This window comes from Tribolium castaneum, chromosome 1, assembly GCF_031307605.1.
Source record: "Tribolium castaneum strain GA2 chromosome 1, icTriCast1.1, whole genome shotgun sequence".
In the NCBI taxonomy this organism is placed as follows: Eukaryota; Metazoa; Arthropoda; class Insecta; order Coleoptera; family Tenebrionidae; genus Tribolium; species Tribolium castaneum.
This window is the reverse complement of record NC_087394.1, coordinates 23,014,047-23,041,525: the sequence shown is the minus strand read 5'-3', so window position 1 is coordinate 23,041,525 and position 27,479 is coordinate 23,014,047. Positions and strand designations below refer to the sequence as shown.

Genomic DNA, 27,479 nt, shown 5'->3' with positions numbered 1-27,479 from the left:
ACAGTAAAATGTAATAATTTTTATAAAAATATTTAATAACATGACGTGACCTGACCTGACGTGATGGTCAATTTTTTAATACATTTTAAGAACTCGCATAAAAAATACACAAAAGACAAGTACTAGACATTAAAAAAAAGCATGTTGACGAGGGTACTCTTAAACGGTTAAAATGTGCCAAAAATTCTGCAGATACAGCTTGGTCTAGTTCAGTTTATTTTCGATCTCATGTTACTTTTAATATTACTATAATACCGGGTGTTTAATTGAATACTACTACTAGTTTACCTTTACGATGACATATGTCAAAATTATGACTGTCAAGTGACTCTCAACTTTTTTTTCAAATGGTAACCTGTATATTTTGTTGCATCACTTGATGAGTAATTAACTTTTAATTCCAAATAATTACGTACCACACTTCATACTTCATGGTAGCGTTACAATACTATTAATAATTAATCATTAAAAACTGAGTGATCAAAATAGTTAATTCAAAAATAAATTTGTTACCAATGAAACCAATTTCACTTCAAATTAAAGTGTTTAAAAAATATCGCGGTTTGCCAATCACTTGAAATTTGTTAAAAAAATTGCTGGTTACATATTCAAATCAAGAAAGGCTAGATTTTAAATCAAGGAGAGCCAAAAAATTCTTTTTGCTTAAATTAATAAATAAAAGTTTATAATAATTTTCATTGTCATCTAGTTTTTTATCTTTTTTGACTAGAATAATGTATATTATTCAATTTTTTTTTATTATTTACTGTTATTTTATCATATTGTGCAGACAGTGCAACAAATTATACATGGTTCCGTAACAAAAGAAGTTATTCAGAGTGAGCGTTTCGACAAATGTCATCATAACGCCAAATTGATGATTATTTCCTATAGAATTTGTCAAAGTTACAAAGGTGCGAATACCAAAATGAAACACCCAGTATACTAGGAGTATAATTCGCTGTACATGAGAAAGTAGCAGAAAGATCCACAAATGGATAAAATAAAAAAATGTAAAAAATATACAGGCCCAGCTCAGCTCCCGTCTTCTGTAGCTCAGTTATTAGTCGTAAAGTTGGACTTTTGATATTTTGTAGACGTTTTTTACTATACTCTAGGACGTAAAATAAAAGGCTCTGCAGTTTAAAAAAGTAAATTGTAAACACCCTGTAGTAATTTAGATCAATCAAAGTTAATTAATATCTGTTAGACTTTGTTCAAGACGTACGTACGAATAATGTCATCAAGAAACCACCATTTTTATTTTTATTAATAAATTATCAAATCTAAAGATGGAAAACCAATTTTTTTGATTTCTATTTTTTACTAGTGATCCCTGAACCGATGTAAAATAACTTTAGTGACATGTTAGAAGCTATAAAGGGATTCTAATGAGCACTAAAAAATAATAGCATGCCATTAAAAATATTATTATGACATCGTACTTTTTTTGGGACACTTTGTCTAATCAAAAATATTTTCCTGAAATACGTCTTCGAGTATAAATAACGTCTACAAAATATCATAAGTCCAACTTTACTAAAAACTGAGCTACAGAAGACAGGAGCTGAGCTGGGCCACCCTGTATATTTTTTACTTTTTTGAACACATTGAAGGAATGAAGTATATGCTTTTTTTTAATAGACCAAATACGATTTTCAGTTCTCTAAAAATGGTAGAGTTACAAATTTTTTAAGTGAAAAGTGAAAATGAAAAATTTTCAAAGAACCCTAAATATTTTGAAAACGACTAAATTCAGGAATAAGAAAAGCTGACGGAAATTCCTTAAAATTATTCGACTACTCTAAAAACGCAGTAAAAGATATGCCTTTCTTTTTAAACAATAATAAAGTTGATACCGACTTTCGCTTAACCGTAGATTAAAATTATTTTTATTGAACAAATCCGTTAGGATTTGTGATTCTAATATATCACTATTAGAACTTCAAATACTTCCAATGTGAGGTTTAGACGGGTCAGAATACCCAAATTAAATGTGAGATCTTTCAAGTTGTTTTGGATATAAAATTTATTTTCGTGGCTTAAAATTCAATCCAGTTAACCAGGACTTAGTCCGTTCGAGAATCGCCGTATCACTTTTCAGTTTTAATTAATTGACAGTTAAGAATGCTAAATAATAAAAATTGAATTTTATATATCAGCTTGTCGTATCTTTTGCCTTTTATAATATAAGAAATGAAAGTTATTAATATTATTAAATGCGATAAGTTAATCTTGATTAATTACTACAAGGTCTTGATTTGACATTTGATTAAAAATTGTAATCAAAACATGTTTTTCGAGAGCAGAAAATTTCTTTCTTCTGAATTAGCAGTCGTGCAAAGTTTTCGATTGGCTCGTTGCACGCACACCATGCACAAGCATAGCATCGCCTGCGGCCTGCAAGCACCTCCACAATTAAACAACGACAATAGCGTAATGAACGCTAGAAAATATCTGGTATGCGTCCACCGTAACAGCAATAATTACCATCTGGAATAATAGGAAAACTCCCATAGAAGAAGGAAACTATAAATAATCGTCAGCACAATCGATTTAAATGAGCGAATTTTTGCAAGGGAAATAATTGAGTTGCATGCGTGGGCTCGGTGCATTCGCAACCATATGCATCGCATTATAAATTATGACAATTAATTTCGAAACACGCCTATATCGAGTTCTTTGTTGGTGCCCGTCAAGTTTCCTTAACGGCTTCATCACGACGGATGCGTTCGCCAAAAAGGAGCCGTCAGACGGCGACAAAAGGAAAAGCGCCGCTGCACTAATTAATAACTTGGACCTCGACGACGTGCGCATCAATTCCGCGATACCATCTCGCATATGTTAAAATTACGCAGAGAGGCTTCCCGTGTTGGGGATCCCCGATGCATCCATTTGAATTTGCACACATGTCCGCGAGCAGGGCCCCCTTAGGCCGCCGGAGCATAATTCAATTTCGGGTTTGCTTGCACACGCAAGACGTAAATTACCGGAAATTGGAGAGCTTAATGTGCAGACTCGGTCGCTACAGTCAACAGGAGAGTTTGGCTCGGAGAGGTGCGGTATTTGCCGGGCAAACACACGTCGATTCTGTCAAGGGATAGTGCGCAACTTGGCGCAAGTTTTAATCAATCAGTCAAAAAAGTTGAGATGGAAATTTGAGTTCGAGGCGCGAGGAGTTTGCGATTTGGATGTTTTAGCGTTTAGGAGGAGGCGGACAAAAGATCTAATTTGGGATGGGAAAACTTTAACAAAAATATTTGGCTTGGCTTACGGTGTGCTCTTGCTTCGTCTACTTACGAAGTGTGGGGAAGTTAAGCTCAAAGTAAAACAAAGTTTTGGTGAAAAAATTATTTGTTCACTGTTAATTGAAACTGTTTCTATTGTGGAAAGTTGGAAATTAGGTAAATCCATAACAGAAAATAAAACTTTATTCCCAATGTCTCATGGGGGATTGAAACTGCGTGTATTTTGTTATTAGAGTTCGAATTCCATGCCAATTGCAAATTTATTATTTGTAGGAATTTGGACAAAATCCATCAAAACAATGATTGAAAAAATGCACTTTTTGGGAATTATTGCATACCTAATTTTGATATTCTGATCATTTTTTCACCATATGATAAGATAATAAATATCACCTACTGAGGAAGGAACTGGAGGTTTACTCGTGTATTTGTGATTGCCTTACTTATGCCAGTCTAGAAGGCCGTTGAGTTTTATTTAGGTAGATATTTCTATAACAAATACGATGCTGATCCAAAAATTTGTCTAAAAATTAGCTGGCACGTCAAAAATTTTATCAAAAATTCATTCTTATCTAGATTTACCGTTATAGAAGATATCTGCACGAAAATACAAAGTGTTCAAAAATGGTTGTTCATCAAGTCGACTATGGAATTTAAATTCAATGTGCCGCTTCGTCCAAATGACTATTGTAGTTTCTGATTACAGTCATCTACGTAAAATTTTTTGATTAGCTTTTTATTCATTTTTTGCATTTTTTTGGCAACGGTTTTACAAGTCAAAGGTTTGTCTTGATATTTCCGTGGTTTCTATTGCTGTGTTCTATCGTTCTTAACTTTGAAGTATTTTTGCATTATTTTGACAGATTTATAACTTATGTCAACATTCACAATCTTATTTAAGCGGCACATTACGTTTAAATTTTATAGATGATGATGAACAATCATTTCTGTGCAGTGTGTATGCTCCAATTACTTTTGTAGATGTAGAAAACGTTTTTCTTGGAAACATTGCAGGGTGTATACAAAATAATGCGTTTTCTTTGGCACGCTATAAAAAACGGTTCAAGAAACCTCTAAAAAATTCCATCGTCATTTTTATCAAATTTATTGACACTTAACTGTTTGGTAAAATTGGCTACATCATCACTATTTGCGTGTTTTCGCTGTACCTCTATTTTAATTCTTGTGGAGTAGTTACAGTTGTAACAGTTGTAACTATAGAATTTTTTTGACTACGTTGAGAGATCAATTTTTCAGCTTTGAAATATACAGGATGTAAGTGGTCCATTATTCACCTTCACATGTTAAAAAAGTAAATACTAACCCCCTGCCTCACCTAATGTTATTTTCAACATACAGGATGTTTTGGAAATGTGCTACAATACTAACTTATGTGTAAAATGGAACACTCTATATTTTATGAAATTTTAGATTTAGAATAATGGACTTTACCTACTTGCTGTAAAAATCACAACTTTGAAAACTAAATGTTGATGATTATTATAAATAAATTTTTAGTTTCGTTGGCGTGAAAGGGTAGATGAATTCGGGCTCATTCTAGTAGTTACATCATCGATTAATAATAGTTTAAAAAATTACGAGAAAAAAAAACAGTTTGAATAATACGAACTACCACATTTATTTTAACTCTTGATTATTTTGTAGAAAGAATCTGAAACAGTTGCTGTTTAAAATTTTTAATTTTGTGCTTCTAGGTTTACTAGTTTTTTTTTGTAAAAAATTAAAAAAAACGAAACACTGTATGCTTGAAAATAAATTTGCGTGAGTCAGGGGGTTAGTAGTTAAGGTTTTCGTATAAAGAAAATGATAAATTTTCTAACATTTGGAGAGCAATAATTGACTTTTACAGATTGCTGGACACTCTGTATATATTTACATGGTTAACTGGTTATGTAAGGTATCTGTTATCCAAACGTGTTCGGATTATTGATATCATTTTTTATCCGAATTTTTTCGTAATCCGAACGGACTCTGCAACTTTCTGTTCGGAACATCCAAACATTTCTCTATTGCTACTGCTGAGAATTATTGAGGAGAATTTTTTTATTATTTTTCTAGAGTTTGTTGAAATGTGTGCAATAGCATACTGAAGAGATTATGCGCCATTTTTTATACACCGTGTATTAAAGTTAAAAAGTTAAAAATGGATAATTTGAAAATCATGCCATTATTAATTTATTAAATATTATCTGATTACAACCAATGATTGTTGCTAATTGATAATTGATATTTAGTACTTAATTGTAGTAAGTTTATTACTACGATACGTATACTCGCATAACTTGCAATGTATTATAATTTTTGTTGTTATATGTTATCAATGTTATCATTAGGTATTATGTGTTACAATTGTATTATTCCTTTGTTTCTTGTGTTTAAGTATTTTAGTGCTAACAATATTTCATTTTTTTTACCCTAAAAATTTGGCATATTTGAGCATATTTAGTGGAAAAACTGCATATTTTTCTCTTAAATGCTGCAAAACGATGTAATCAAGCGTTTTTTGTTTAAACAAATAATATGTAAGAGATAGTATTCACTTCACGAAAAAAATACTTAGTAGAAGGATAGTAATACCTACTACAATGTGTTCAAAAATGGTTGAATGCCGTCAAAGTGACAGATCCGTCAAAATAATACAAAAAGACTCCGAATCTAAAAACAAAAGAATACACAACAACAAAAATTACGGAAATATAAAACACAAATTAAAATAAATCCTAAACTTGAAACAATTTTGCCGAAAAATGTAAAACAAACTAATTCAAAGTTTTGATACAAAAGCTACAACAATAGTTATTTAGACGAAGCGGCAAATTGAATTTGAATTCCATAGTGAGCCTGATGAACAACCATTTTTGAACACAAAAAATTGGATCTGTAGTTAATTATTTGTTTGATAAAGAAAATAGTTGAAGTCAAACATTCTTGGGTCCAAAACTTTGCCCAACCTTGTAGCCCAAACACTGAAAATAGACTTTCCTTTGTTTTTTTGGCTTTGTTCAAATTTGTTAAGTTCCAAGTTTGGTCTTTACGGCCCTCGGCAAACAGTGGGGCATTTGTGAAAAACTCCACAACACACACAGACGACGTACACGCTTCCAAACAAGTCTGAAAATAAACAAACACCGAAACGGCGAGTGTAAACCATTCTTAAAACACGGGAGTGACATGTTATAATAAAAGCCTATCTTGTGGCTTGCTTTCGTCGTGTTTATTTTTTCACGGGGTGAATGTGCACCACGTGTAACTGTTTTTCCCGTTAAAACTCGTCGAGTGTTTGTGTATGTACATGTGTTGTCAGGTCCACTGCGAGGACAGGTTCCACTTGCTGAGATGTTTATAGACCCGACTTGTCTTACTATAAGCCAGCTAGATTATCGAAAAGAATGCCGTTAATTCAACTGCAGCGTCGTCTATCGGACTATTGCGGTCGCAAGGACTCCGAAACACGGATTTTTTCCGGCTCGAAGGGACTTACAAGCACCCGCATCGTTGCAAACCACTCGAAAATACAAGATACGGGAGAGCGATAAAAAGTTACAAGCCGGCACTGGAACGGGTCCAAATGAAGCGTGATCCTATAAAGATAACAATCCGAGAAGTGTTAATTAAAAAAATTAATGCCGCATCAGATGTTTGCTTTGGTCAAGTGTGCCTAATGCAAAGCGTGCGTTTCCTATACAAGGCGAAAAGTTTTAAAGAGAAATTCTTGTTCGGATTAGGAGACGTTTTCTGAGATGTGCTGTTCAGGTTTGTGGTTTTTAAAAGGCCATTTGTTGGCGTTTTTGCGTAGTTTCGCCATGTGTGGTCACATCTATTGGCGGACGCGAGTTGTCGAGCATTCGATGTGTGACAATGTGCATTAAATCAACATAATGGTGCGTTATCAGCGTCGTCAGTCAGTGTGACTTGTCACACATTCATTCCAGCGTTAATACATTTAATTATATTTGTGGAAGCGGAGAAACGTAAGGTGGGCGCTTAAGGGCCGAGTGAATGCTGATAGCGTTCGGTTTCCGGGCAGTTTCCGGTGCGCTCCGGCGGAAGTAGCCGCTAGCCACCATTGCGCATGAAAATTCAAATCGGACGCTATCGCTCATTCGAACGTTCTGTCTAACACCTGAACGCTGGCCTATTGTGCGAGCTTCCTATATTATCCTACTCGGAAATCATTCGATATTCAAATTCGAAACCGACATTGAATAAAGTTGTGTGGATATGTTTGTGGTGAGAGGTGGCCGATCATTGTCACATGCAACAATTGACTTTTAAATTAGCTCTGTGTCATTTCTTTACATGAATAATGCAATCATATTTCAATAGCGCTTTTTGCACACATCCATTGCATTATTTATACAACTAAATCCATATCACTAGAACGACCGCAGTCGTCGTGAGAAATGTCACGTGATTCCGGTTGAAATCATCGCATTTCAGGATTAATTTATTCAACACTTCCTCACCAGCAAACCAAACAAAACCATCATCACTTCTAAAAAAAATAGTGATTTTCAGCTTTACTATTTGTAACAAAAGATAAAAAACAATTACCAACGCAAAACTCAGTATATTACTTCCAATTTTTGACATTTTTGCATTCTTGTAACACCGATTAAAGCGAAATTTTTGGAACTAACGTTAAAAAGAGTCCGACATCATTAAAATTGCCACAAAAAAATCAAAGGGCTTAATGTAAGAACCTGGTAAGCTACAAAAACTATTATTAAGAAAATAACGGATTAAGTTTAACGTAAATATGTAAAATATGTATGGAATATTGGGAGTTGTTGGTAAGGTAAAGAAATCGTTTCTAATATTAACATACTGTAAGCACAATCTAAAAAAATATACCTAATTCTGAATTTAAAAAGTGGCATTAAGGTTGAACTATACTCAGAACATCCGAAGAGGAGCTGTTCAAGCAAGCGCGTGAACGAAAAATTTAAAATTGGATTTTTAAGAAAAATAATAAACAAAATGCTTTCTTTACAATTGTATGTTGTTTCTAAATTTAGTCACTACCTCACAAGTCAGTTTGTATTTCATTCTAAGTATTTGTAACCGAGTTTAAACGGGTTAAAAAGTCGATTTCATTTGTTGTTCTATTAAAAAAAACTGTAAGTTAAAAATGTTTGAAAAAAATATGGTGACTTTCTGGGCACCTTAGCAACAATATACTTGAATTTTAAAAAAATTGATTAGTGTCATTTAAAAATAAAATGAAAAAAAAACACAATTTTTGGCCATTTTATTTTTTCATTAAAAAATGGTACTACGTTTTTTGATAATTTTTTGTATAGGTCTTGTATATGACTTACTTGTAAGACTATATTTTTTTCATGCCATTTGAACTCTAGGTTTTTCCATAAAAACATTAAGATTATTATGCTGTTTACCTCGTCTTAACTTGGTTACAAATATTTAAATCAAGATAAGAATTAATCTGTGAAGTAATAAATGAACCTAGAAACATCATCCAATTGTAAAAAAACTGTTTTGTGTATTATTTTTCTTAAAAAATTGAGTTTCAAATTAGTGCATTCGCACGCCCGCCTGGACGGTGAGCCCAGTATAGTTCAAGCTCTTAAGTTCTTGAAAAATTAACAACTGTTTTTGTAACACAAGAACTGCAAAATAAAAAAAAATATTCTATTCGGACATAAAATTAACTAGACGCCGTCTGATAACGACATTTCGTACTTGCCGTAAACAGAACGAAATTTTCGTAATTCCTCATTTAATGAATTTGATGATGATTTGTCAATATTCGTTCCTTGTACCAAAGATACAATAATCATTCCGTATAGACAATACATTAATTCAAAATACGTATGTACAACGCTGAAAATATAAACATTTCTCGCCTTTTATGGTTACTGTTTTCGACCTAGCTCAGTGGCGCCCTCAACGCAGATTAGTTCTTCGTTTTCTTCTTCTTCGGGTGCTGTTTCTTCATCTGAAGATTTAAGGTTGTTGTAGAAAGTGCTATGAAGGGCAGGAATATATGGCACAACATTATCAAGTTTTTTCTTCGGGGTTTTAGGAGGCGCTTAGTATTTTTTCTTTATACTTGATAGTAAATGAGAACTAATAGAACGTCCCCTTCTGGTAACATTAACCTCTTTACATTGACCATAAACAGTACACACGTCGATTTAGTCTTTTCAGAAGTAAACTCCTTCTAGTTGTTTGGTAGCCATCTTGAAACTGTTTAATCTGGTTTGTTTAGTATAAAATTCTGCTAAAATTTTAGTCCTGCAAGGCACTTATTACTTTAAATTAATCCCAAGAAGACTGGTGTTAATACTCTTACTGAGGTTTCTTACAGTATTGCGCATTTTGAAATTGTAGATAACTCATTTTACCAGAATATGTGGCATATCATATGTTTATTACACTAAGGACCGGTCATTAGTTTAATCTGCAATTACATTCGTGATTAACTGATCACGTGACCAAATTGAACAAATTTGATTGGTCTATTCGCGTTGTTAACTTTTATCAACGAATTAAATTTTAACAAAGCTTTCTATAAACCGGTCCCAAGCCCTTCAATTATAAAATGATGCAAGTCCTAATTCTGCCATTATCATTTTAATCAGCGCGCCAAAATATAGGTTTAAATCAAAAATATGTCCCAAAACACCCATTATGTACGGAGTTTTTGTGTCATTTACCAATCTAGTTCTCTATGCGAAAGCAAAAAAAATTGTTTTACATCTTTACGCACCTATATAGCACCTACTAAAAATATTTGAGAATTTACAGTACCAGCAGTTAATTTTGATGTTACCGATTATACGAAATTAATCAATTGGAAGAAAATTAAAATCATTTCTATCAAAGGTTGTTTTTCCTGTCATACTTGAGCCTTAGAATGATGTGTAAAACTAACCACATCAGAAGCATGAATTCTGTCAAACGCACAAGATGGATTTGTTAATGATCGAATAAAATCACATCAGGTTATGATGCCAAATTTTTGGCCCAATGTTATCCCATCACTTAAATTGCAAGATTTTGCAGCTATTGGGCCGGTTTGTAGAAAGCTTTATTGAAATTTAATTCGTTGTTAAATAATAACAACGCGAATGAACCAATCACATTTGTTCAATTTGGTCACGTGATCAGTTAATGACGCATTTAATTGCGAATTAAATTAATGACGCTTCTATAAACCGGTCCCAAGAGTTTTGAAAATAGTACTGAAATTGATGATATAAGATATATAGTATAGTATTTATAGTAGCATTCTAATGTAACTTTGACGACTATCAGTTTTTTGAAAACAATTGGTGTCTATTCATGGCTAGCTAATTAAATTTCAAATTATCAAAATCACAGCAGGTCAGGTAGAAGGGAGGCAGTTATCCAGGCTCGAGGAGATAATACCAGGAATTAATGATTGCCTCATGCCGAATGCCAAAGTTGCCTCAGTAGACCTTATCTAAGCCAAAAAAAGTGATCCGAATTAAATTAACTTTTGTTTTTTTTTTTGATAATCAATAAGTTGTGGTTTATTTAATTGTTGACGTTACACAGTTAAAAGTTTAGTTTAACGATAAGTAGATAAATCATTAATTAATTTTAAGCAGTAAAAAATAAATTTTCTCATGTGATGCGATAATTTTGCCGGTCAGTTTTTTTTCAAAAACAGATAAATTTAGGAAATTTAGGTAGATGTATAGGTAAATTTGATGAAAACTTCCATAGAATAGCTCCAAAACTGCAGGAAAAAATAAAATTATCTATTTAAATAGAAGAGATGGTATGAACTTCCGGTACAAGCGTATGTGCCGCCATCTTGAAAATATTTTCATTAAGTAGAACCTAAAGGATTATATTAGCTGTGCACAACATTTTAGATAAATATCATTATTAGACCTGATTAATTGGCATTAGTAGCAACATTCTATATGTTGTATTTTATATTTTCTCTCAAACACTTTCCAATTTCAAATATTTTTATGATGCACATATCTGTGGTATACCTATAGTAAAAAACTGCTCATCCTCTCCAGCTCCAAACTTTGTAAATGTTTATAATTCGTTTATTTACGCTCCGTTCTCTCTCATCAACCACAATGTAGGTTTATGTCTTTTTCATCACTGCATTATCTAGTCATTTAATAATCTTTGAGGCCATCTGGCGCCCGTTGTCCTCGCCGTCACATCCTCACGCCAAACCATCGGCACATGTCATTTTTATCAAACACCTCTCCATTCGTAATCTTGGTCGTCACGCAACTTAATTTAATTAAAATAAGATAATAAATTATGCGGATTTGTCACCGCGCGCCTGAAAATGGACCCGAAGAAGATCCCGGCCTTGACCCTCGATGACCGCAGCTTTTCCTTCGTGTAATTAAATAAATACCTGTTTTGGTGAAATGTACCCGCATGGTCGTGTGGGCGAGCCTCACAAATAACCCTGTAAATACGGCCCTGAGCCAAGACATCGATTACGGTTCTGGAACAGGTGCTCAGTGATTTGTTGCACTTCTAATCGCGGAAATTTTCACTTGCGCAACTGACCCAGAGACAGACCATTTCGCCCTCATTAATATTTATTGATTAATTATTTTATCGCAAACATATAAATTTTAATACAATGAGTCCGAATAAATCAATCAGAGCAATTAACATTTAAAATGCTCCAGCAGCGAAGGGAAAACTGGAAATAGGGGCGCCCCTTGGCCGTATACGGTTACAGTTAATTTTATTCTCTTGGAGATTACAAAAGGTATTTTCGTGCCTGAAAATTTGCTCTTGAGCACGTTTTCGTGTAAGTGGCGCATCGTATTACAAACTCGAGTTGTACTCAGAGTCAAGATAATATAGTCTGCATAATTTCAAGATGAGGGCTCGAAAATAATCAAAAAAATCCGTAATTAATGGTGAGACGCACTTGACAGTCCGGCTCTGGTAATTGTACTTATAATAGCATTTGTCGGACATACAATGCTCTATTTTGACGCCGCTGCACGAATATGATTAATAGTGGTTGCATCCGTTGTATGATAAATGTTCGTCGATAAGCCAGATTGCTGTGTAATCGATGTAGATGTCTTTGTCCGGAATGACCACAAGATTCTCCAAAATAACAATCAGAAAATGTTAGAAGCCGAGACAAGAAACAAATTGTTGTTCGGCCGAGTGGTATAAATTAAAAGTTGAGTGGGCGCTGCTAAAATTTATCATTCCTTAATAGTAATCATAATTTATCGCGAAGTTTGTTGTAAATTTGTGGTGACATAACACGAAAATTGATATAGGAAAAAAATGTAATAAACACATTCGTAATTTTCTAGACGTATTCAAGTTTGACATAAATTCGACGATTAATGGATTTTTTCTGTGTTGTTCAGTGGGGAATTAAAACGATATAAAAATTTAATTGGCTACAAAAAAGGAGCTCCGCTAATTTGTGACCGCAAAAAGTGGCCTAAAAAACTAATGGATGTCGAAAAACTGGAAAAATGCCACTTTATAGAAACTGTTTTTAGGCAAAATGTGAGGAATTTATGTGAAGTCAAATATTTTTTTTAATAAAAAATGATATCATTTGTTATCAACATGGGTATCCAAGGTCAGCCTGCTAAAGCATTTTTTAGGTACTATATTTCAAAAACGAATAAATAATAATTACTCAGAAATAATCGTTATTTGCAATATAGTATAGTATAGTGTTATTCCAGTATAACGAATAATAATAATAATAATAATAATAATAATAATAATAATAATAATAATAATAATAATAATAATAATAATAGAACCTGCCTCTTTTAAAGAAAAACTGGAGAGGCGAAGTCTAGCAAATGCTCCTTTACTTAACCTGTTACAAAAAAGACCCAAGTATTTAGCAGCAAACTCTTATAAAAAAATTCTGTGTGATTATGTTTTAAAAATGTAGTAAAAACATATTTTTAGCAGACTCACTTTATACACGAGTCTCGCGAGGTAGTGCATTTTTATTTTAACCAAAGATTAATCATTAAAAATAAACAGATCCCTATTTTTTATTTTTTTCTAAAAAATTTATTATAACTCCAAAAGTTATCCCAAAAATGCACATCATGTTTTTTATCTTTAAAATTACTTATACAATTTTTATAAAATTTATCAAAGTCATTGTTATAAATAATCATTTAATAGTGTAAATTATAAGGTTGGGGGCTACGAGGGGACGCGGGCAATCTTCACATAAATTGTTTCATAACTTTATAATAACACAAATTAATTTGACTTTTCTGTAATTTTTTTGTAAAATGTACCGTTTCTGATTAAAATAAAAAAATGTGAAAATATGCAGTCTATATTAACTTATACAATGTGTTCAAAAATTGTTGTTCATCAAGTCATCTATGAAATTTGAATGTAATGTGCCGCTTAATTTAAATTGTGAATACTGTCAAAGTGACAGATCCGTCAAAATAATGCAAAAAGGCTTCGAATCTAAAAACGAAAGAAAACAGAAGAAAGCAAATCACGGAAATATAGACACAAATAAACAAACCCTATACTTGAAACAACTTAGCCGAAAGAATGCAAAAAAATGAATAAAAAGCTAATTCAAAAATTTGACAGAGATGACAATACTCAGACTACAATAGTCATTTGAACGAAGCGGCACATTGAATTTGAATTGAATTTGAACAACCATTTTTGAACACCTTGTACATCAGTGTTTTAAAACTAAACGGTTTGAATTTTAACTCTGATAGAGTGCAAATGTTATTGCCAAACGTTTTCAAACTTTATTACATTTTTTTGTCTGTCTATTTTACAAAAGAGAGACCATTTCATAACTATGCCCCATTTCATTTGTTTTTGTTTTATTGGAAGAATACATTTTAGAATACAATACAGTTTGAAATCTAAGCCGTTTACTTTAAAAATACTGTGATGTTTGTGCTGATATTGACTGCATCTTTTAAAATTTTACTGTTTTAGGGGAAAATGGTACATTTTACAAAAAATTATAAAAAGAACAAAAAAATTCTAAATCAAATGAGCTTTTAAATTCTTATAATACCAAAAACGAACTAAGTTGTGCTACAAAGTTATGAAACAGTTTGTCAAGGGTGTCTTGGCATCCCCCTTTAACAAAGTTCGATAACTTTACAATTTGCATTATTAAATGATTATCTATAAAAACGACTGTATACCAAATTTTATAAAATTGAATAAATAGTTTTAAAGATAAAAAATATAATTCGTATTTTTGGGGTGACTTTTAGAGGCCAATAAATAAAAGATTTAAAAAAAATAAATATGGGTCACTTTATTTTTAATGCGAAGTCTTTGGCTAAATATGTGCACTATCTCGCGAGACATTCTGTACCTATAACGCACAGTCACGATCAAAAAGAATGACACCCCTGTCAACCGGGGAACCAGGCCCGATAGCAGAAATCCAAATATTCTTTTAGAGCACAAATTTCATCAACAAACCCTTCAGTTTGCAAACTGTCCAGCTAGTTTAAATTAGTTAAACGTACACATTTACCGTATCATTTCGATAAGATTAGTGGCTGCGGTTTTAGGGGTGTCATTCTTTTTGATCGTAACTGTACCTAATGTAGATATACCAACTTTTGCAATAATTAGTATTTTGTTCTCGTAATTCATAATCATAAGGTAAGAAACACAGTAGTATTTATGAAATTTTGGCTTCGGTATTTTAAGAATTTTCAAACACTGATAGATCTGATGAAGATGGAATGTTACTTTTACGTACAAACCAAGAATTTATAACTCTTTTTATAGTTTTGTTTTATGGATTGTCGGAGCTACTTATCAGGAGTTACATGAACATTTTTTAAACATTTATTACAGTGACAAATTGTCAGGACATTTATGTCCTGGTCTTGATAGTTTTTTTTTTAATACGAATAGTTTCGATATTTGAGTTGTTGGGTTAATTTTGTAATAATGGTAGAATTAATGATTTTTCACATTTTAATTTTTTAATATAAAAACTAGCTTCCCATGTGAGAGTGGTTCCACAATATTCAACTATAGTAGGTAGGTAATAGTAGTGTAGCAAATAGATAATTTCTGAGATTTACTTTTTAAATGTATTTGGAACCACTCAATACTTCTTGAAGTTGAATTTTCAAATTTATTCTTTGAAATCTAGCATTTCTAGCTTTTTGATTTTGACAAAAAATTATTCAAGTCCAATCAGTGAATCCCTCGTTTTCGTGTGTTGTTGGTTAATGGAGGATGTTGTTAATAATTATGCATATGAATGTCGGTTATTGACAAATTCCCTGAATAGGCAATAAACCATAACCGAAGTGTCCCAAACCGGCCATGCCCATTAATTCAACATCCATTCGGCTCGATCGCCGCTTCTCATAAATAACCGTTTTACATGAAGAATTTGCATCGCAACTAAAATTTATTTCTATTACATGACGTGCCATTTTCCGTTTGACTAGAAATAAATAAATTAAAATGAATTAATACGTTATTTGCTCGTCGGCCAAAATTTATTTACTTTTCTTTGGTCTTTTTTGCGCCATCGTCCGTACCATGTGGGCACGTTATCGTAAAGTTCCCGTGTATATGTGACCCGGGCAAATTACAGATGTTAACGATTATCTTCGAATCGTAAATACAAGCGTGAAAGGGAAACACGACGGCACCTACAGCGTAAAAATGTTGTTCGATAACAAAGAGCTTCGTCTTCGAGGTGGTTCCGCGAAAAATCGCCAGATAACGTACTTTATGGGCCTCAATTATAATTTGCGATGGTCAACGGCGATAGGTCGTTGTTTATGGCCATCGCGGATTAATTTCGCGATTGACACGACTTTGCAGGGAATGATTGATGGGTTTTTCGCGGGTACTTTTCCGCATCTTTCGGAATTATTAATTATTGGGTATGGTGGATTTATGCGGTGTTGGTTATTGCGATATGCCTTCGGTAATTTATTGTTTATCTTATTGTGGGCTGGAAACGTGTGGATGTTATTTAGCGAAACAAAAACCCATTCATGCACTCCACATGGTATGCCTTAAATCAACGGTATCTACATTCTGCACAAATTGATCGGGACTTTCGCAATCTCACATTTGGAAAGAATTACAACCGTTCATATTTTGCAGCGACAAGAAAACATGGAATTCATTGTACATGGCAGAGTTTTTTACAATAACCGACTTTGTTGTTGCCATACAACTTTTACTGTCAATGACACGGGAAAAAAAGACAATATATTAATGTCTTTTACAACTCTATCGCTATTCTAAACAAACATAAAACTGCTGTTTACATTTATAATGATCGTTAAAAATAATAATCGTGTTCCAACGAATGACAAACTACACCTGCCTGGGCGTTTCGTTTATTGTTAAATAATTAAGCGACTCGCTAGTTTATTACTTTATAATTGGCACAAGAAAGCCAATTTGACTATTTGGAACAAAGGCACCGAGAAATTTTTATGTGCCTCATAGAAAAAAAAAAAACGAGGAAATTGACGGGGAAATTACGCTACTCGTTTGCTAAAACTGGAAATTCTGCTGCAATTATCGGGAAATTTTTATCATTAATAAAGTCATTACGGAAACATTTTTTTTTATTTATGGGAGTACCGTTCGACACTTGACTGTCAGACGAAGGTCAAAATACTGCAACAATTCTATAAATAAATAAATACAGAGTGATTCTTTCAGGGCCTACATTAGAAACTTTTTAACTTGTAATAAAACGATCTAAATTGACCATTTCGAGTTCAACTAAATTATTTTCAAAATGACTAAGTTTTCAGAACTACGAGAAATTTTAAATAGTGACCAAACATTTTTATTGAATTTTAAATTCACCTTCTCAAACTGAGTAAAATTTGTTGTAGTTTTTGACATGTGTAAATTTTTTTGTCAAAATTTTTAATTACAAGGGTTTGTTTAAAATATCACAGCTCTTGAACCATTTGGGATAAGTGAATATTTTTTTTTGTATTTGATAACTGAAGTTTCGAAGGGCCTTCTAGAATTTTCAAAATTGTCAGCTGTCAAAATTCAAGGCTAGTATGATTTTTTCAAAATGGTTATCAAAAATCAACTATAACTCAAATGGATTGATCTTATTTTCTTAACGGCAATCGAAAGAACAATAATATTTATGGCGATTTTTATGAACACGTCCTATACTTATGTGTTACAGTTTTTGAAAAAAATCACAAAAACGGATTTTACTTTGTAATTTTTATAGTTAATCAAGTAGACCTTGCAAAATGGTCAACAATTGTTAAACTTCAACATTTTATTTAGATTTTAGCTGGTTCATTATCAAATAAACACTAAACAATAATATTTAATTATGGTTTATGCTAAATTAGTGAATTATGTAAGTAACTCAGTCAGTTTGCCATCGAATTTTGAACTTGAGTGAAAATGGTGCAGAAATCTAACAATTATTTTAATCAATGTCACAATTTTATCGTATTTTTCGAAAATTTACTTAATTAAAAATGAAAATAATGATCTAGAATTCTTTTTTTTGCGATTATTTCAAAAATCATAAGAGATATGTATATACAGCATGCTCAAAAACTGGCGCACCAACTCAATGGTGTATGATAGAGAACTGGTTACACATAAAAGTAAAAATAGTAAAAAAATTCTTTGTATTAAAGTTATTGATAAATAACGGATTTTAAATAAATGATATGTGGCAACGTTGTCTAACAGTCGTGATCGCAATAGAATTTGATCAACAATAAAAATAAATTATTTTTGAAACGGTTTCCTAGGAAATAATTCCCAGTGTTGGCACATCTACACATTGTGATTCTTTTGATAAATTTTATTTTTTTTAAATTAAAAAAACTGCTAATAAAAAATTTAAAAATAATTATTCGTCGTTTTGTTAGGGAACGATTACCTAGTGTGAAACATAAAAACATTAAAAAATAATGAAAACTGAAGAAGTTAACACAAGAAATTTGTAGCTCCAGATTTTTTAAAATATAACTTTAGGAATTTTTTTAACATTTTACCCGTAATCTGCACTTACTTCTCAACAACGTACCACTGAGTTGGTGCACCAGTTTTTGAGCACCCTGTATAGAAGATGTTAATAAAAGTCTGCATAAAAATTGATGTTCTTTTGATTTACACTGAAAAAACTACTTTATTATCATTTTTTAATCATCATTTTCAAAATATCATAGTAGCCTTGCAATTTGACAGTTGACAATCTCAAAAATTTCAAAAGACCCTTCGGGCCTTTGGTTATCAAATGCAAAAAGAATTGTTCACTAATTGTAAAGAGTTCAAGGGCTGTAATATTTTAAATGTATCCCTGCAAATAAAAATTTTAACAAAAAAATTGACATACTTCAAAAACTTTGACAGATGAGTACTAACAATTACAGTAAATTTTACTCAGTTTCAAAAAGCGTATTCAAAAATGCTATAGCTACTTAAAACTTCTCGTAGTTCCGGAAGTTCAGCCGTCTTGAAAATAATTTAGTTGAACTAAGCGTGGTCGGTTTACATTGTATACAAAATCTTAAAGCTCTAGCTATATTAAAAGTTAAAAAATTATGTAGGCTCTAAAAGAATCAGCTTGTATACAGGGTTTTAGAGAATAGCTTAGCAATATTTCGTATGTGAATTTGTTATGATCAGACGAGTTAAAAACTCATATAGCATTTTTCCAAAAAGTGCGTACTTTCTTCAAGAAATTTTATTAACCCATCTGTTGAGAGCCACTGTGTGGCTTATGGAAGTTTATTAGCAGTTAATTTTTTTCATTAAAACAAAATGGAGATGGTGGGCGTTTTGAGAAATTTTCAAAATTGTGTGGAAGGGTCGAATCTCGGTCTTGGCCAAAAAAATTTTGGTTTTTTTTTCATAAAATTCAATAACAGAACACAAATTAAAATAGAAGAATAACGTACCGAACCAAGAAGTTAATTTATCTCTGCTGTTTTGTCAATATTATTAAAATTTGCGCTAATTTTTATAAATCTAGTTCAGCGGTTCCCAAAATTTGGAACGATTTTTTGGGAAAACTATGAATTTTTGATTTACATAAATTTTGCTAAATCGATTTGTTTTGCCATTCTCTATACATCTTTTAAGATTTGCTAAACCATTCCCTGTTTAGGTTGTACAAATTATTTTAAGAAATATGGATGATATTTTTTGATGTTTTTGTTTGTAAATTTTTGGTAAATTATAAAGCTTTTGTAGCTTTGAATAGCACGTATTCGTATATTACAATTATTATTGAATGAGAGAAAAGAATGAGAGGTTGGTTTGTCAATGCTAGATTCTGGAAATGCTCTGTGGGAATAATCTTGTGACATTTAAACTAATTAGCTCTTTGTGGTGCATATGCAGTAGCAGTGTAATTGATTAGTGGGTAACAATGCAGTTCTGCAACGCTTAAAATTCAATTATAATGAATGAATAAAATGTATTGAATGTTTGCCGAGTAAATTGCATTTTATACAATTTTAATTAAGTCTGGTGCAGTTAATAATGAAAAACAATATTTGTCCATGGACGCCGACAAACGTGAATAATTTTTGCAACATCCATCACTGGTCGAAAGCAAATTCGATTTTTAAACAAATTATAAAATATGACATGGACTCATGAATATAAATGTCCCAGCACATAATGCATATTGTCATTGGTTTTCATGATTTAATCAGTCGTTTATCGTGCGCAAATAGAATATTTCAGCGTTTTCAATTACGACTTTTTGCGTTGTGTTATTGAAACGTGGTCTTGGCACTAACGTTCTAAATAAATTCAACAATATTTTGCATAGATTACGTTCGGTTGTTGGGTGTTAAATTCGCTTAATGCCGAAGTGAAACAGCAAAGGGAATTTATTGGCCATAATTCAAACGGAACGATCGCGAACAGCCAACACCCCACCGAGTCATACATCAGTAATTACGGAAAAAGTAATTCCATATTACCTACATTGACAATAAGCAGTTATCGGCGACGGAGAGGCAAAAAAATCACCTGTCGGTGCACCTGCAATTTGGGAGGAGTTATTTTCTGCCGTGTACTTTTAATATTAAATAACAATGCGCGGATAATGGATCGTAAATTTCATTTTTATTCGGTTTTATGGATTGCTTTCTGCGAGGATGTTGGGAGCTTTGTAATTCTGACCGTTAATACTTTATTTATTGCCTTTAACGTTAACGATTAATTTTTAATATTGCTCGTGTCGGCGTATTGTTATTATTATTTATGTACGATGATCGACCATGGAAATTTATGCAGCCTTTCTCAGAAAAAACCCAAACTCCTCAGGCCACACCAATTCGAGGGATAGATGATGGGAAAAGGAAAATTTATCACTCGGCCAAAGTGAAATTCGATCTGTGGGCGAAAATGAACAGGTTCACGTCCTTTCAAAAGCCGTAAATTACAAATCTATGGGAAAAATTCCCCCAGACACAAAAATGAATTTATTTTGCAATTGTGATAAAGTGGTCAAACCTTCCCACAACATCCGCTCTAAGACCAGACGAAAAAATAGACTCATCATCAGCCACCGCAAAATTGCCGTTTCCGAGTTGGCCAAATGTCGACAATTAGCTATTTTTGCAAACGAATTACTTAATTTTCTCCACGAAATTATATTGACCACAGACACGCACGCACCAGTTGGAGCATAAGACTTTGAATATCAAAAAGTGTTTTTTTAGCTAATTTGGTCGTCTCTGGGCGATTTATTAATTTGTTGTGGAATTTTTCAGCGCGTCTCAATCACGCTCTAATAACTCTAAAACGTTCAATTTGTAACGTATGAATATGCAAGTATTAATTATTCACACTTTATTTCAAATAATGTGATTTATGTCGTTATTTATTAGTTATTTAATCCTGATTTACAACCGGCCGATTGAATATATTCGATATTTTATGTCTATTGAATTGTAAAATGTTGCGCAAGTTTGGCTCATAATAGCAAAGTTCCCCCAGTCGCCCCCTCAAAAATTTTCGATTAATATATTATTGCTTTTTCAATTCGATTCAATTCTCTTCCGACTGATCGAAACCTGTTCTAGTTTGTGGGTTTGTCTCAAGCAATTAAAGTGACAATGTTTAGTAACCACACAACTACAAATCAACACTAGATTAGAAGCTGGACAGTTCTTTGATGTCGCACGGATTATTAATTGACAAAAAACTTTGAGCCGCTTCTCGCAAATTAAAATGACAAAGTATTACTTGTGCTGTGTCGTGTTTCATTAGTTTGAGAGCTTTGACGCAATTAACGAACTGCCGAAATAACTACTGGTCTTTGTGTAAATTTTTTGGTTCACTCTGTGTATGATCAATTTAAGGTTAAAAGGGAACATGTTCTAGTGTGTTTCTAAGCCGTAAGATGGGGCATAATTTATTTTTCTATTATCTTTTTAACTATTCACTTTTTTCGGAAACTAAAAAAACATTTCAACATAGAATCTTTATTAAATTTGAGGCAACGTAACATTTTTTAATTTTTTGAATTATTTTTGAAAAAAAATTAAAAAAATTTATAATATATTTTTTAAAAAAACGAATACAAGGCGACGAATCTCCATTTCTGTTTTTGTTTTTAAAATTCGATAACGGGAAAGGTTTCAAAACGCGAATTGGAATGCCCTGAACACCAGCAAATAAGGAACGAAGTCAACCTATCCAACAACATGAAAGATATTCTAGATAACACAGATACAGTTTTATTTTTTCTCAAAAGAACAAACTATCTGTATAAAATTTAACATACTGTGTAATATTACTGTACTGAGTGCTAATAGCCCAGTCCGCTGATGTACTTTTTCACTTTTAAATAAAAATAAAAAAATTAAAAAAACGCGAATTTTGTATAATCTTTTGTTCCGTCAGGGTGGAGCAGTGAGGCAGGCGTTCTTTGGAAGCAGCTGTGTACGTATTAGCCACCATTAAGATATTTTCAGTTATACAGAAAAAACTCAATTTTAAGTAACTAACAAAAAAAACTGTGGGTTTACTGTTTAGGCAGAGAAGCATTCGCCTGTATTTTACGTTTTGAGAAAAACGGTCCGGAGGACTTTAAAAAGTCGCCAAATTTATTCCAATTTAAAAAAGCAGCCAAAATATTTGTGTCAAGTAACTGTTTTTATTCGTACGACGAATTTCTTAACTAACAAATTTGTCTTAATTAAATTTGTTCTAGGTATTTAGTAATTACATGTATTTTATTTTTCAATGTTCTTTTAAATTCTTGACCATGTCGATGTCTGTAATAAGACTTTATAAGAATAAACTTTTATTATTATTGTTATTATTATTATTGTTAAAAAGCAATTTTTTTCGTATTTCAACAACTAATAAACTCACATAGAAATCTGCGTTTGCAAAAAATGCTTTATTATTATCTTTATGCATGTGAACTTTTTCGAATTTTTTTTTACAATTCCATACAATAAAATTGTTATCATTATATTAAATATACATATTAATACTAGCATTAATAAAATTAAAAATATGAAAACAATAATTAACCAAACTGTCATTCTAAAACAAACGATACTTAATTGATGTTTTGTACAAACAATTTCGAAAGAAATTTACATACGAGTACTTTGAAAAAAAATAAAAATTTAACAGCAAACGCTAAATTCTGATTATTATGAGCAGTTTCTATTTGTTTTGCCGACTTATTCGATCCCTTGCAGCTTTTTAAAAGCTTTTATTTAACTTGCTTTGTTGTCTGTCTGTCTGTTTCATATTTTTGGAGCCAAATTTGAAATGGTTCTAGTTGTCCCAATGATTTGAAATTTTGTATACTTACCTAATATGCGTGACAATGCAATCCTATGTGGTTAAATACCCCTTAAAGGGGTTAAATGTGGTTTTGAAGTTTTAAGTTATGTTAATAAATGGGTTTTCGACGTGTATATACCGTAACTTATACCAACATTAACGGTATATTGGTCATTGGGAAATTTATTATTACCTAATCATTTCCATTACGTTACATTACAAACAAATGTCGCTATTTTTTTTTAATTCATTTATCTTGGACGATAGAGTATAGACACAGAACAGAGATTAGGATGTGCTTTCAATGCTAACAGATATTTTCTATCACAAGTTTGCACAAATCAGCCAAATAATGGTGTTACAATAATACGGCGAAACTAAATCTCAGAGAAAAAGACGTTTAGAATAAGTAGACTAAAAAGCTATAAATAAAAAAATTAAAAAAGAATTTTTTTAGAAAAAAGCTTTTATTTAAAATATGCACTAAAAAGTAATAAATAATGTTTTTCTATCAAAGAAAAATACTTTTGCTTATAAATTAGGATTTTAAAATTTATAAAGGTTTGGGAACGGTCATAAGTCATAATATACAGCAATACAAAATTACTTTCCTAAATTGAACACTGTTCCCAAAGCTTTTATAATTTTTAAAATTCTAATTTGTAAGCAAAAATATTTTCCTCTGATAGAAAAACATTATTTTTTACTTTTTAGTGCATATTTTAAACAAAAGCTATTTTTCAAAAAAACTCTTTTTTCTTAATTCTTTAATCTTAGAATGGGAAGCAGGTATACTTGGGCTTCGCTTATAGTTTCAACTTATTCCAAGATAATCTTAGATAGTTCAAAGAATTTAATTCCAGAAAAATTAGAATTCAATGTTATTTAACATTATTTGCTTCTTACTGAGCTTTCTCAATCTCTATCATTAGAAATCTTCATGACATCATGGCAAAATATTTTTTTCCGAAAATAAATTAAAACTTAATTTTGTTTTCCAAAATGAAAAACAGATTTTGTCGTATTTCAAACTTTTGATCATTTGTCCGTTTTTGAGCAAGGAACACTTAAAAATTACTAACAAATAAACACTACTATAGAAAGAATTCAGTTTAAAGAATTAATACTATGATTAATACTAGGATACAGAAACATCGTGTTTCACATCTTCCTATCTTTAGTTGATTATTAGTATTTTCAACGGCTGAATATGTAGTGCTGTTTGGATGAACAGTTCACATACAAGCAAAATTGACGCACAATTAAACACTGCTATGCGAGTCATAACTGGCACTTTAAAATCAACCCCCACCGAATGGCTTCCAGTATTGTCTAACATTGCTCCACCTGCAGTCAACAAACTGTGGAACAAATATAGAAGACATCCCCAAGAGTATCCAATATGGTCTGACCTGATTGCCCCCGAAAATCGATTAAAATCTAGAAAACCTTTTTAGGTGGAAACGTTTAACATCGAAAACTTTTTCATCATTAATGAGTGGCGCAATATATGGTCTAATATCCACCTGTTCAATAAAGATTTAATAGAAGATCCATCAAAAAGGGTACCTGGAATGGATCAACCACGGTGGGTCTGGGTGAAATTAAACAGACTAAGAACTGGCCATGCCAGATGTAAGTCAATGTTGTTTAAATGGAAGGCTACAGAAAATCCGTATTGCCAATGTGGCCACGTGGAAGAAACAATTCAACATTTTGGAATGCCAAATTACAAGTTTTCAAGGAGGCTTCAATGAAATCCATCAACTGTCGCCACAAGCTAAAACTTGGTTATCTACTAGAAAAGTTTTGTGATTTCTTCTACATACAATGTACTATTGTCCTTTTTTTTTCTGTCATACGAATATATATATATATATATATCGAGGTTTATTTTGCCCCCTCTTCCTGTTACCCCGCTCTTGATTGTTGGAGATTCTCGGCATTCAAAGACAAAGTAAAATGAATATTCGGGTTTGGTTACTACTAAATTTTTTTTTCGTTTCTTGGACGCATTCTCTTCGTATCATCACAGTGCATCTTTCCCGTACACGTTTTTAAAATATTATGAATATTGGTTTACAATTTTAATAAAAAAATATCAAATTTTTTTTTCAACAAAGTGTTACGTTGTCTTAAATTCTAATTATTTAAAAGACTCAATTTCATTTTTCGATTTAAAATTGGATTACAAAAGTCGCTAAAAACAGTAAAATAATTTCCCTTTAGCCGTAGTGGGGGCCATTAATCAATGTTGGCAATATTTGGAATCGGTTTATCCATCGAACACGTTTATTGTGTGGCTTGGCTGCGATGGAAAGGCACCAAAGCATTGTAGTCGTAAATGAATCCTCGCATCCATCAGGCATCATCCGTCCGTCCATCGGCCCATGATATGTATTTTTCCGTCCGAATTAAACTTCCATCGTCATCCGTCATAAAATTCATGCGAGGCATCCGAGAGACGTCTTCATCATGAAACCGAACGAGCTGTAAATTAGTTGTTAACAATGGGGCTTTTAAATAGAACCAATATGGCATGATAGGTCCGTTGAAAATCCATTAAGACACCATATTTGTCCGGAATGGTGTGTGCCGCTTCTTAATTAACGGTCAAAGTGCCCCGGCCAATCGTTTAAGTCGATATTTATTCGGGTAGAATTGGAGGTTGGCAATTAATTTTATTGACATTGCCACACCGTGTACAAACACTTTGTTCGAGTGGCTAAATTAAGGAGTCGTTAAATTACGGTGTTTGTCCGCCGGTTTAATTGCTGGGAACTTTTGATTTCGGAAAAAATCGTCGAATTTCGCGAAATGACAGCTACCGGGAAACTGTTGTCGGCATTCCAGAAAATCAGTGTGTTTAACTGACGTACCCAAGTCAACCTATAATGAAACTGTCTGGTAATCTTTAACCGACAATTTCGAACCACATTCAGACCCAACGTACCGTTACGATAAACACACTGTATCACTCTCATCATCAACTGGACAAAAACGAATCCAGTTGCACGTCAAATCGGGACAAAAAATTCCATAATCAGGGACCATTATCGAGGGGAATACCCTGTGATTTGACTGAAACCAACCGAGGTAGCGCGTGCGACTGCTCTTCCTTTCCAAACACATATCACCAAGGGAAAAAATTCACGACATGGCAAAATTGGTTATCTCCTGAACAAGTTATTTATCGGAAACATAATTGTGCTTTTGAATAAATTTCAATCCGAAAGCAGCCAATTATAAATAATTTGGACCAATCGAACTCAGCCGAAAGTTGTTTGGGCACCTGTGACCAACACTTTTGCATCATTTGGAGTTAGGGTTCAAAATTCTGCGCGTGAAACTTGGGTGTATTGTCAGTGTTTACTTGGATATACAGACTGATCCAGAAATACTGAGTCTGTTGGCAACACTGGACTTAAATTTTTAAGGATACCAATGGAGTTCTCCTCCAGCTAAAAACAATTTAACAATCTTGAGGGGTTATACGTCAAATAATTGTCAAGAAAAATTGAATTCGGTTGCAATGTTACAAATTATGAGCACAAGTACTTTCAAATGCGTTGCCAACAGACTCAGTATTTCTGGATCAGTCTGTATTATTATTTATTATTTATTATTTGTTAATTATTATTTATTATTTATTATTTATTATTTATTATTTATTATTTATTATTTATTATTTATTATTTATTATTTATTATTTATTATTTATTATTTATTATTTATTATTTATTATTTATTATTTATTATTTATCATTTATCATTTATTGATTATTATTATTTATTTGAATAATTTTTTTCTGGGGACTCGAAAATTCTCTACGAATTTCCGGATTTTTTTGCTTTGCTGTGTTTTAATAGTTTCCGAGAAAAACCCGATTACGGCGAAACTATTGGAGCTAGCGAAAAATGTCAGGTACTGATTACGCAGAAACTATAGAAGCTAGGAGAAAAAGTCTTATTCCACTGAAAACAACACCCATCATAACAGATGGGTTTCAATTGATTTTGAGACATTTTCAAAATTGGCAATAGGGCTTTGGAAATTTGCAACTTTTTTTATTTTCTCAATTATGGCAAAATTAGTATTTAAAAAATGGAGCTATTTTGATGTAAAATGATTCGTGTGTCTAGTATACTGTAAAATTCATGATAGTTTTCAAGTTACCCATTTTTGTTTTTTGAGAAATTTTCTAGAAAACTATTAGTCTCAGGATAATGATTTTTATAAAAACATAGATAATGAAGAGACCTTTCCAAGGTTAAAATACTAAATGGAGGTTTACACAAGCGTCATTTAATTGCAATCAAACTCTAGGTTAATTAATCATGTGACCAAAGTGAACCAATCAGAGTATCTAATTGACGCCCTAATCACAAATTAATTTTTATAAAATGGCCTTTAATGTAGTT

General features: G+C 32.2%; 1 long non-coding RNA gene across 1 annotated transcript; it reads right to left on the bottom strand.

Moving 5' to 3' along the window:
• Positions 1-24,917: 24,917 nt before the first annotated feature.
• LOC135266477 (uncharacterized) lies at positions 24,918-26,570 on the bottom strand. Its single transcript, XR_010334537.1, has 3 exons — positions 26,011-26,570; positions 25,588-25,946; positions 24,918-25,525 (listed from the first exon to the last, which is right to left on the bottom strand). It is a non-coding gene; the product is annotated as an uncharacterized LOC135266477 (long non-coding RNA).
• Positions 26,571-27,479: the final 909 nt, after the last annotated feature.